Source organism: Fragaria vesca, unplaced genomic scaffold (assembly GCF_000184155.1).
Source record: "Fragaria vesca subsp. vesca unplaced genomic scaffold, FraVesHawaii_1.0 scf0513031, whole genome shotgun sequence".
Lineage (NCBI taxonomy): Eukaryota > Viridiplantae > Streptophyta > Magnoliopsida > Rosales > Rosaceae > Fragaria > Fragaria vesca.
In genome coordinates this window covers 36963-49262 of record NW_004443427.1, presented here as the reverse complement: position 1 = coordinate 49262, position 12300 = coordinate 36963, and the positions used below count along the sequence as shown (strand labels likewise).

Here is a 12300-nt window from a genome sequence, read left to right as displayed (position 1 = left end):
CTCTACTCTCTCTCTCTCTCTCTCTCTCTCTCTCTCTCTCTCTCTCTCTCTCTCTCTCTCTCTCTCTCTCTCGCGACACCTTCACTATCCGAGTTTCCCAGCCGACCCGACCCGGACCCGGTTGACCCGACCCGGATTTTCCGGCCACCTCCGACCGATCTAGACGCCGGCACCGGTCGGGTTCTCTTCCTCTCCTCCGTCCGAGCTGCCCTGTGGTGGTGACTTGCGCCGTTTCAACCCCGAATCGGTGACCCGAAGCTCGGAAGCTCGGGTTAGAGACCCGGTTGGGTTTCAGACCTCCGGCGGCGGCGACAAGGCGGGAGACTGGTCGGGATAGAAGGCCCTTGGTCCTGGTTCGACTTCTGGTGGCCTTGGAGCGTGACTCACGGCGGAGAGTGCGGTGGTGGATTCTAAACTTTTCCCGCGAGTTTCGGTGATTTCCGGCCGATTCCGGCTGAACTAGTTGGACCTTCAGGTATGAAAAGTGTCCCCCTTGTAGTATTCTTCAAGTTTGATGTTGGAAGTTTGTTGAGATTGTGAAGTTGTAGGGTGGCGCATGGGGCCCACTCGCCGCTGCCGGTGGTGGCGCGTGGCGGCGCGTTAGGCAGGGTGTGTAGGTTTAGTTACTTTGGTTAGCTAGTTCTTGTTGTTGTGAGCACGATTATATATTATAAGACTATGTTGAGATCTTGTAATGCTTAATGTTGGAGTTGTTTTCTATGAGGTGTGTTGATTTTGTGATGTCAAATGTAGGAGCCGTTTTTGGCAATTGTAGGAGGTTTAGTTTTGGGTGATCGAGGACCTTGGGAGGTCTTGAAAGAGAGTTGCCCTCCTTTGGGCAAACCTTCGGATTTTAGTGTTGGGTTAAGAGGGCAAATGTTACTCTTAGTTTGTTGGTTACTAAAGTTAATATTTGTGTTAATTAGGGTGACTTGTGGAGTTTGTTTTTGAGCTAGACGCTTGCGTTTGTGCTTATGAAGACGCAGCGGGAGTTAAGGTGAGTAAAATCTCACTAAGGTCCACTTTGTGGCCTATTTATTTTGATGATGATGATTGTGATGTTGATTTTGATGATGGTTGTGATGTTGGTTTTGATGGTGATAATTATTATGATGATGATTTTGATGATGATGATTATGATGTTGATTTTGATGATGGTTGTGATGTTGGTTTTGATAGTGATAATTATTATGATGATGATGATGATAATTATTGCTAATTGTGAAGTTGTCCTTGAAAGAAAATGATTTTGTTTTTAAATATAAATGAGCTTGATCGTCAACGGCTCATGGTAAGTGAAAACAAGTTTTTTGTTAATAATATAATCTTTCAAAAGAACTTCTGATCATGAGTAATAATTAGAGTTGGTAGAATTATTCTTGTTCTAAATATTTATATCCACGTGTTTATGTGTGAAAGACACGTTATGATAATATGATAGCGTGATGTAGGATTGTTGTTTAATTAGTCAAACCGGGTTCCAAGCCTTTAATCGGGTGATTGGTTACGGTTATGATGATATTACTATTTTGTGATTTGATAAGTGTTATGACGTGAGAGTAATAAAATGTGCGCCTTAGTGGTGAGTGAGTGCATCCGTTGCGAAATGGTGTCTTTGTGGTGATTGTGTGCATTAGTTGTGAATGTGTGTGCCTTAGTGGTGATGGTGTGCATTAGATTAGGAGCCTTCGTGGTGGACCGGGAACCAAGCCTTGGCCGGGTGATTGGTTACGGTTAGTATAGAGCTCTAGTCTGTCGGTACTTCATGGGGGATGACTATGTGTTGACGAACCCATGAGTATGTGTTTGTCTAGTTACTTATGGGGGATGACTATGCGTTGACGAACCCATAAGTAAGAGTAGAGAAATGATTGGGTGATGTTCTTATGTGATGTCATTTAATTTCTTTGTTTTGAGTATTTCTTGAACTACGTTTTTGCAGGATTCATTTATTATTTTGAGTGATTGTGAATTGTTGTGTTTTCTTAATTCGTCTTTGATTTATCTTGTTTGTAAGTGTTTTCCTGAATTTATTTTTAATGCATGAGCTCTTGATTTTTTTTATCTTATGTGTTGATGGGTTGAGTCTGTTGTTGTAGATTTACTCATACGAGATTTTAAAGCTTACCGGGTTTGTTGTTTTACAACCCGGTGCACCAATCCATGGTGTAGAGGTTGATTTTGCAGGTCAGGATTAGCAGAGTTGAGGCTGCGCCAGTTAGGTTTGTTCCTTGTGTTACTTTCTAGATTTTTGTGAGTATTGAGGGAGGTTTTACCTTATTCTTTTTATTTTTTTTAAGAGTTGTAAAACTAAAATGTTGTAAAATTGTTTTTCTTTTTTGTTATCATGCTTTGAATTTGGATTTTTTTTATTTATTCAAAATTCGGGGTGTGACAATCCTTATACCTTCAATCTCCTCCTTTGGCATTCCTTCACAAAACACTTCATTTGTAGGCAAACAACCTGCAGAAAACAACTTCAAGAACAAGTGAAGAATCACAGAAACTACAACTGAGCACACTAACATACCACAAATACTGAGAATTTGATATTGCATTAAACAACCATAAAACCAACAATGTCTTACAACCATAAACAACAATTCCTACAACTAATTCTCCCCCTTTTTGGCAAGGAATACCAAAGGGAAACAAAGAATAAAATATCTGAGAGGTTTTAAAAGAAGGAGAAAACCTACAATGGAAAACAAGAAACATAGAGAGTACACACCAACTCCTACAATGAGAAACAACAAAACAACAAGATCACACAGCTTCCTCTGACTCCTCAGCAGAAGCATCAGAGGACTCCTCAGACCCAGAACTGGAAGAGAGCTTAGAACCAGAGGGAGTAGAGGAGGCTCCATCCCCACCAGAGGGGTTAGCAGAAGGTGCATGTGTCCCCACAGATTCCTTCAACTCATTACGTAGGGCCTTAATCTGAGTAGTAAAGGAAGCCTGCAGAGTAGCAACAACATTGGAAACTTGACGCTTGATCTCTTGCTTCAGCAGAGTCTGCTCCAAGGACTCAACATACACATCAGATTGGCTCATCGACTTTGCCATGGATAACTTGTCGACCGGAGCAGCCTCATTCTCACTTGCCATGATATCAGAATCAAGGACATGAACACCAGCATCCAGACAGAGTTTAGTGATGACAGCAGGGAAGAGAAGAGAACTATTCTCTCGAAGAGAGGTGCCTGCACCCCGGATAGCCTTGTAGATGAAACACTCAGCTGGAAAACGAGGCTGTAACACCCTGACCCAGATTTAATTCAAGGATATAGTACCCAAAATTCACTAATTTCACTCAAAACTCAATTATCTATAGAACTAATACCTGACAAATCCTGACATGAGAGCTAAGTCTGAAGTCTCTCACCTCAGGTACAACCAATCGTAGCTGGAATACCCACCAATTGAGTAATCGAAATTATGGCGGTACCGCAGTGAAGAGAGGAATTGAATGAGATCTTCCCGTCTATCTTGTGGCTTGACTGAGACATTGATTAGGGGTTTAGAAGCCTTGAAGCTTCTTGAGCCCTCTATAGTCGAGATCGGTGAGAGAAAAAATCCTCGGTCTCAATCGCGTGTCTCAGGATCGGTGGAGAAGAATCGTCTCCGGGAGCCACTACCAGAAGAAAGGCTTTAGCCGACGAACCATTTTTTCGTCGGCTAAAGTCCACTTTAGCCGACAAAATTTTCCTTCGTTGGCTAATTTAAATTTTCGTCGGCTATGGTCAACTTTAGCCGACAAAATTTTAATTTCGTCGGCTAAAGAATTTTTTTCGTCGGCTATAGTCTGTTAACTTTAGCTGACGAAATTTTTAAAAGTTTAGCCGACGAAATTAAAATGTCGTCGGCTAAAGTGCTTTATATTTACAGATCTGGACATCAGCTCATCTGGGAAAAAAAACGGGAGAAAAAGTTTGGAAGTTGTCGAAATCTGTCCATAATTAGTTTGTGGAGCTATATATAGGTACGTATATGTGTATATATGTTGATTTTGAGTTTTATTTGAGTTGATCAATTTTGAGTGTGATTGAGTTGATCGGTTTTGAGTACGTTGGATGTATATATATATATATATATATAGAATATATATATATATATATATATATTTGGTGTCAAGCCTTTAACTAGAAAAGGTTTTAATGCCTCCATTTTTTTATGTTTACGAGATGTAAGGTTTACTGATTTTAATGACAGTACCCTTGGATTAATTGAGTCAAGTCTGTTTAATGGTCCAGTTCATTTTAATTGCTACCCAGATTTTACTATTAGCGTCAGTGATCCTCATAACCTAAAAGCTTTAACTCTCAATATTAAAACTTTAGGTTACCATGTCCTTGAAGGAACCCAACCTTTAGCCTTAATTTATAGAATCCATTATAAAGTCACTGGCACAAACATGAATTTCCAAGCCATTAGTAAAAGTCCCAAAAACCATACTCTCTTAATTCAAAGTAGTCAAGAAAATGCCAATATTACTATCCCTCACACAATCAGATGGTCAGATGTCCATCTTCCTTCTGAATGGTCTCTCACTAGTGAGAATCAACCATCCAATGCACAACATAGTCTTTCTGATTTAGACTGTATTCAACAGTTTAATGATGGCACAGTAAGAATTAATTTTCAAAACTCTAGGATAAGTCAAAACCCAAGAATTCAAGAGGTAGGAAACTCCTCTAGACATTCTTTTGCTACGGCTAGACATTCATTTGCTAGTTCCACTACAGCTGAAACAATGTCTAGACGAGATTCTGATTTAGATAAAGAAATTAAAAATATTAGGATTAAAGAATTAGAAGAAGAATTGCAAAAGCTCAAAATTAAAAACATCAGAACTACTTCTCAAGTCAGCTACCCAAATTATACAGAAAATGAATCTCAAAATATTTCAACCACAGATGAAGAGCAAACTTCTCCTACTGCTTCTGATTTTTTAGTTACTCCTCCACTAAATCCTCAATTAAGCACACTTACCTAACCTTTTGTAATTAACTATTCCAGATTAGATAAACATCTTGAATCAAACGAAAATATCCTTAGGAGAAACCTCTATAGGATGAAGTTCCCTTTCATGAATTAACGAAAGCAATTATTTCATGATTGGCAAGCATTTATGCTTGAAACTAAATCTGAAATATTCTTTCTTGATTTTATTGATCAACTAAACAACCAAAAAATTCAAACATTAACAAAAGCACGATGGAAAACTTCCACTAGCTCAGTCCTTTCCAGTCATCCCCATGTTGAAACAATAATAATTGATCATCTAAATAGCCCAATCATGGCTTCACCTTTTAAAATTGCTATAGAAGATCCAGACACTAAGAAAATTAACCCAGATACTAAGAAAATTATTGAACAAAATAATTATACAAACCAAAGCCTAGTAACCATAGGAGCCCAGTTAGATAAAATAGAAACAAAAGTCGACAACATATCCTCTAAAGTTAATATCCTACCACAACCTAAACCAGAAACTCCTTTAGTTCATTTTAGTGAATTAAATAAACCTCCCCTGAAGCCTACATCATCAATTCAAAATCGAACAAATGCTAGAAAAATTAAAAACTGAAACAACAGAATCTAGTAGAATCGCAGTAATTCATAACCAACAACACTCTTCATCCACTTCATCCGATAGCGATTCTAGTGACACTAGCCAAATTAAAGAAATAAACCAGATACTTCAAACCTTGAATATCGAACCTTCAAACCTAGATCGAATAGTTCATCCAAAGAAACGACCTTTTAAAACTTGGACAGAACGTCCTCTCCCTTTAGATATACAACCTACTAATCACATTACTAATCAATTCTCAGTTTCTTCTGATAAAACTTATGAATGGAATATTGATAATTTGTCAGAACAAGAAATCTTAAATAAATTACATCATATGTCTATGGCAGCTAATAGCTATGTCACTAATCATAATTTCACCCAGTCTGAAATCATTGACATACTTTCCACAGGATTTACAGGAATGCTTCATTCCTGGTGGGAAAAACATCTCACTCCTGATTCTAGATCATCCATTAAGCATGCCATTAAACGAGATGAAGATGGGACTCCCATCTTCGACGAACGCACAGGAATGGGAATTTCTGATGCTGTTAATACCTTATTTTACACAATTATTCAACATTTCATAGGAACCCCTAGTCACATCACATCCAGAATTCATGATCAACTCAGTAACCTTAGGTGTCCTACCCTAAGTGATTTCAAATGGTACAAAGACGTTTTTATTTCCCGAGTTATGCTTAGAGACGATAGTAACCAACCATTTTGGAAAGAAAAGTTCATAAATGGTCTTCCAAAATTATTTGCTCATAAAATCAGGCAAGTCCTTAGTAATGAAACATGTCACATTAACTACGATTCTTTAACTTATGGAAATATAATTACAGTCATCCAAAAAGAAGGATTAAAAATGTGTATAGATATGAAACTAAATGCTCAAATGAAGTCAGATAAGAAAACAGCTAAATATGAATTAGGAAATTTTTGTGAACAATATGGCTTACCTCCCTTACCTCCTTCAAGGAAGAATAAGGCAAGCAATAAATTTATTCCTTATCATTCAAAAGAAAATTTACACCTTATAAAAATAACTTTAAGCAAAACAAATTTTATTCTAAAAACAAATTTCACAAAAATTGGTCTAAAAAACCAAATCGCCAATTTAAAAGTAAAACTTTCGATAAAAGTAAAACTAAATGTTTAAAATGTAATAAGACTGGTCATTTTGCAAATAATTGTCCAGTTAAAAATACTATTAATCAACTCAAAATTAGTCAAGAAGAAAAAGAAAAACTTATACAAACTTTAGAATTACGAAACACTGATTCAGAAAATGAAATAAGTGAAGATGACATCATATTGATGGAATCTTCTTCCTCTTAAACCAATGAACATTCTTCCCCAGATATTACTTTTGGGTGTAAGGATGCATGTAATTGTAAAACAATAATTATTCTTTCCAAACAGGAAAAACAAGAAGAACTCTTAATTGATTTAATAGGAAAAATAGATAACCCTGAACTCAAAGCAGAATACCTCAAAAAATTAAAAAAATTAATTACCCAAGAAAATATAGTTAATCCTCCCTCACAAAAAATTAGCCTTACTACAACTTTCGATAAATTCTCCACTAGTAAAAAGGAAATAACAATCCAAGATCTACAACATGAAGTAAAAACAATTAAGACTCAAATACATACTTTACAACAAACACATTTAGAACTACGAATGACAATAAAGAAATTAAACAGGAAATAAACTTACTAAAAATAAATAACCAATTTCTTAATTTACAGGATCCCCTTGAAAACCCTTTTCCAAATCCTTTCCCAGAAAATAATGAAGCTGAAAACTCTGAAAATAATACTATTAGTACCATACGCCAAATCCAGCTTAAAAAATGGTACACTACTGTCCAACTCAAAATAAAAGATTTTCAAATAACAATAACAGCCCTTATTGACTCTGGTGCAGATCTTAATTGCATCCAAGAAGGCTTAATACCTTCAAAATATTTTGAAAAAACAAAAGAGTCTTTAAGATAAGCTAATGGAACAAAAATGGATATTAAGTACGAAATTCCTAAAGCCCATATCTGCCAAAACAATGTTTGTTTCAAAACTTCGTTTGTCTTGGTTAAAAATTTAACTGATAAAGTAATTTTAGGACTACCTTTCATAACTTTAATTTACCCTTTCAAAACTGAATATGATGGTATTATTACCTACCCTTTTGATGAACCAGTTAAATTTACTTTTCTTTCAAACCCCGAAATCCATACTTTGAAAACATTTCAAGAAAATAATATTTCAAAAACTCTCGGTTGCATTCAAGCGAAAATCAAACAAATAACCTTTCTCAAAGAAGAAATTAATTTCAAAAGAATTGAAAATCAACTCCAAAACTCTTTTCTTCAGCAAAAGATCAAAACTTTTTGAAGAAAAGATAATCAAAGAAATATGTTCTGATATTCCTACTACCTTTTGGCACAGGAAAAAACATATTGTCTCACTACCCTACATCAAAGAATTCAATGGGAAAAATATCCCTACTAAAGCTCGTCCAATTCAAATGAGTCACGAAATCATAGATTTTTGTAAAAACGAAATTAATGATTTACTCAACAAAGATATTATTCGCCCTAGTAAATCCCCTTGGTCTTGCCCAGCTTTCTATGTTCAGAAAAATGTTGAACTAGAACGAGGGACTCCTCGTCTAGTTATAAATTACAAACCCCTTAACACAGTTTTAGAGTGGATCAGGTATCTTATTCCCAATAAACGAGATCTCATTAACAGATTAAACAAATCTGTTATCTTTAGTAAATTTGATATGAAATCAGGATTTTGGCAAATTCAAATTAGTGAAGCCGACAAATACAAAACTGCTTTTGTCATGCCCTTTGGTCATTATGAATGGAATGTTATGCCATTCGGATTAAAAAATGCCCCTAGCGAATTCCAAAACATAATGAATGATATATTCAATCCTTATAGTCATTTCTCCATTGTCTACATTGATGATGTTTTAATCTTTTCACAATCAATTGATCAACACTGGAAACATCTTCACCAATTCTTTTCCATAATAAAGAATAATGGTCTAGTTATTTCTGCCTCAAAAATCAAATTATTCCAAACCAACATTTGTTTTCTTGGTTTTAACATTCACCAACTCCAAATTAAACCTATTGATAGAGCAATACAATTCGTTGACAAATTCCCAGATATCATTTTAGATAAAAAATCAATTACAAAGATTCCTAGGATCTTTAAATTATGTAGCAGATTTTTACAAAAACCTTAGGAAACATTGTAAACCTCTATTCGATAGATTACAAAAAAATCCTTACCCTTGGACCTCAGTATATACATCCTTAGTCAAAGAAATTAAGAGTCATGTCAAAACCTTACCATGTTTAGGAATCCCTCTTCCCGATTCCTATAAAATAGTAGAAACTGATGCCTCTGAAATAGGTTATGGAGGTATTCTCAAACAACAACTTTCTCCTAATCATCCTGAGCAAATTGTTCATTTTCATTATGGGATTTGGAATCCAGCTCAGTCAAATTATAGTACTATTAAAAAAGAAATTTTATCAATTGTTTTATGTATCAGTAAATTTCAAGATGATTTATTAAATCAAAGTTCTTAGTCCGTGTCGATTGTAAATGTGCTAAAGATGTTTTAGAAAAGATGTTCAAAACATTGCTAGTAAGCAAATCTTTGCCCGTTGGCAAGCAATTTTAAGTATTTTTGATTTTGAAATTGCATTCATTAAAGGCAGTGACAATCATATCCCAGATTTCCTAACCCGTGAATTTCTACAGGGCGTCACAATATGAAGTCTAGCTCGTCCAAAGGGAGAAATCCCGGAAAATCGAAAGCTACGGCATCCTCTCCAGTTAAGCCAGAATCACCTGAGTCAAAATCAAACATAGTTCCTTTTACAGGTCATTCTCCTGTTGCATTAGTCAACCATTATAGTGCTCTTGGTAGCGCTCTCAGTCCAAATGTGCCCAGTTACCAATCAGCTTTAGTCAACCAGTTCGACCCTTACAAATCAGGCTCCTCATCTAACCCTCAAGTTAATTATAAAAAATCCTCCCCTTACATTATCAGGGCTGAGCATGGCCTATTTTACATTGAACCCACCTTGAGTCATCTCAAAAATCCTGTTTCTTTAATAAAAAGTTATTTTGGTCCAACCTCTCATTACCCTCCAGGTAAACCTCCATTAGCATTTTATAAAGACATTATGTATAAAACCGAATCAATATTCATTAAACCAATCCTAGATCCAAAAGACAAATCTAAGATATTATATCATTCCCTTTATATAATCCGAATCATGTCACTAGCCCAATGGGGTGATCCCCCCTCTACTCCCCACACATTAGACACACTCACATTTACCTATCATGATTACATCGAAGCGTGGGATAAAATATTCCTCAATCAAACCGAGGATTTTAGTCATTTGTGGTTCCTCAATTTTGATAGAAGATTCAACCGCCAATTCCCTATGTGGTTTGGTAATTGGTGGAATGACCATGGTTGCCCTTTTGATCTTCTCCCATTACAGCTCCAGAATGCAGTTACGAAATTTGCTACAGTTATGACCTTTTCAGAATATGAGAAAAGGTTTTTCCCCACTGTCCAGTTTATGGCCAAGTATAAAATTCCTTGGATATGAAATGGCAATACAAAATTGAAACTGAAGAATATATGGTCATCAGACAATTTCTAGTAAAATGGTGGGATAAATTCGACCCTGAAAGAGTTTTAACTCAATTCAGTGAAGAATTCACAGTTATTCCCTCGAGTTCAAAAGCTCCGGTTTCCATTCAGCCGGCTCCTCCAATCTCGCAGTTAACATCTCCAACTCCTCAGTCACCATCTTCTTCCAAGAAGACAAATCAGTCACCATCTTCTTCTAAGAAGAAAAAAGCCTCCAGTTTATCTTCATCTTCCAAAGCAGAAGAATTAAAAGATCTGGCTAAGCAATTACTTCAAGAAACAGCAAATTTATCTACAGATGATGAAGAAGAACATTCTCCATAAGAATCATCATCACACACTCATCAAAGTTCCCTCAATCAACCAAAAAGATGGGTAAATTATGAAGATAGTCAAGACCCTTATGCTGAGTTTGATTGAATCCAGTCAAGACCATCTCAGTCAGTTTTTCCACCGAAATCAACAGTAAATCACATGACCAACAGTTACTCAGTGGCAGACAAGTTACTATTCACCAACAGTTACTCAGTGGCAGACAAGTTACTATTCACCAACAGTCACTTTTTACTATTCATCACTTTTGTAATTTCTATTTATAGAGGCCTCCGGCTTCATTGTGATGCAGGCTTCATTTTTCTCTTCTTCTCCTCCCATTCTCTCTCCAGCAAAATACTCATGTAAACAGAGCCCTTGCTCTTACATATGCATTGATTTAAATTTGTAAGTTTGTAACTCTGAGTTCTTATCAATCAAATGTTTTACTTCATCTATTAATCAAATGTTTTATTTATTTGCTTCCAAAACAACTAGACCGAAACTAAAAAGATAGGAGGATTTAAGATCCTTGACTTAAGACCCTAAAGACTGAAACTCACTCTTCTCCGCTCATGCCGCATCCTCTCATGCCTCACCTGGGACTTAGTGTTTGGACCTGGACTTAATGTTTGGTTGGAGAGAATAACAGTCTTAAAAGGAAATAAGGAAAAGAAAATAAAACCAAAATCCTTAAAATTAAGGGAGTTTACTCAAAACTTCACAAAATAAGTAAAGCAGATAGATCAACTCAAGATCCACTCCTAGGCGGTAGTCCGCCACCTGGGGATTGAGGAGATAAGTAAAATTAAGGAGAAATAAACTCCAGAACCACACCTAGGCGGTAGTCCGCCACATGGGGTTGGAGGGTTTTGATTGAATAACTATATCAGGCCGTTTGGCTCTGATACTAAAACACGGAAGCAAATAAATAAAACATTTGATTAATAGATGAACTAAAACATTTGATTGATAAGAACTCAGAGTTACAAACTTACAAATTTAAATCAATGCATATGTAAGAGCAAGGGCTCTGTTTATATGAGTATTTTGCTGGAGAGAGAATAAGAGGAGAAGAAGAGAAAAATGAAGCCTGCATCACAATGAAGCCGGAGGCCTCTATAAATAGAAATTACAAAAGTGATGAATAGTAAAAAGTGACTGTTGGTGAATAGTAACTTGTCTGCCACATATATATATATATATATGTGTTGATCGATTTGGTTGATGATTTGATAATATATATAAAGTTGTTGTTAATAAGTAGTAGATATATATATATATATATATATGTTAATTAATTTATAATATTGTGTTGATGGTATGAAGTTGTTGATGATATGAGTTGATGATGATTTTGTGATTATGTTGATATATAATATTGTTATGAGTTGATCGATTTTGAGTACGTTGGATGCCTATATATATGTGTTGATCGATTTGGTTGATGATCTTGGGCTTTCCTACATCAAGATCCATGCATGCAGATATGACTGCGTTCTCTTCTGGGGTAAAGATCCATAAGGGAATGACCTTGGTGGCCTTGACGCATGTCCGGTATGTCACACTGACAGGTATAAGCTGACTCCTGCAGGCAATAGGAAACCTGTGAAGGTACTTCAGTATTTCCCGTTGAGGGATAGGCTGGAGCGGTTATACATGTCTTCACACACGGCCGAAGCTATGAGATGACACGCTGATAGAGAATT

General features: G+C 36.1%; 1 pseudogene; it reads right to left on the bottom strand.

Annotated features, from left to right (window-relative positions):
• The window catches only part of LOC101299732, a 35767-nt pseudogene that overhangs the window by 2537 nt on the left and 20930 nt on the right, over nt 1-12300 (bottom strand).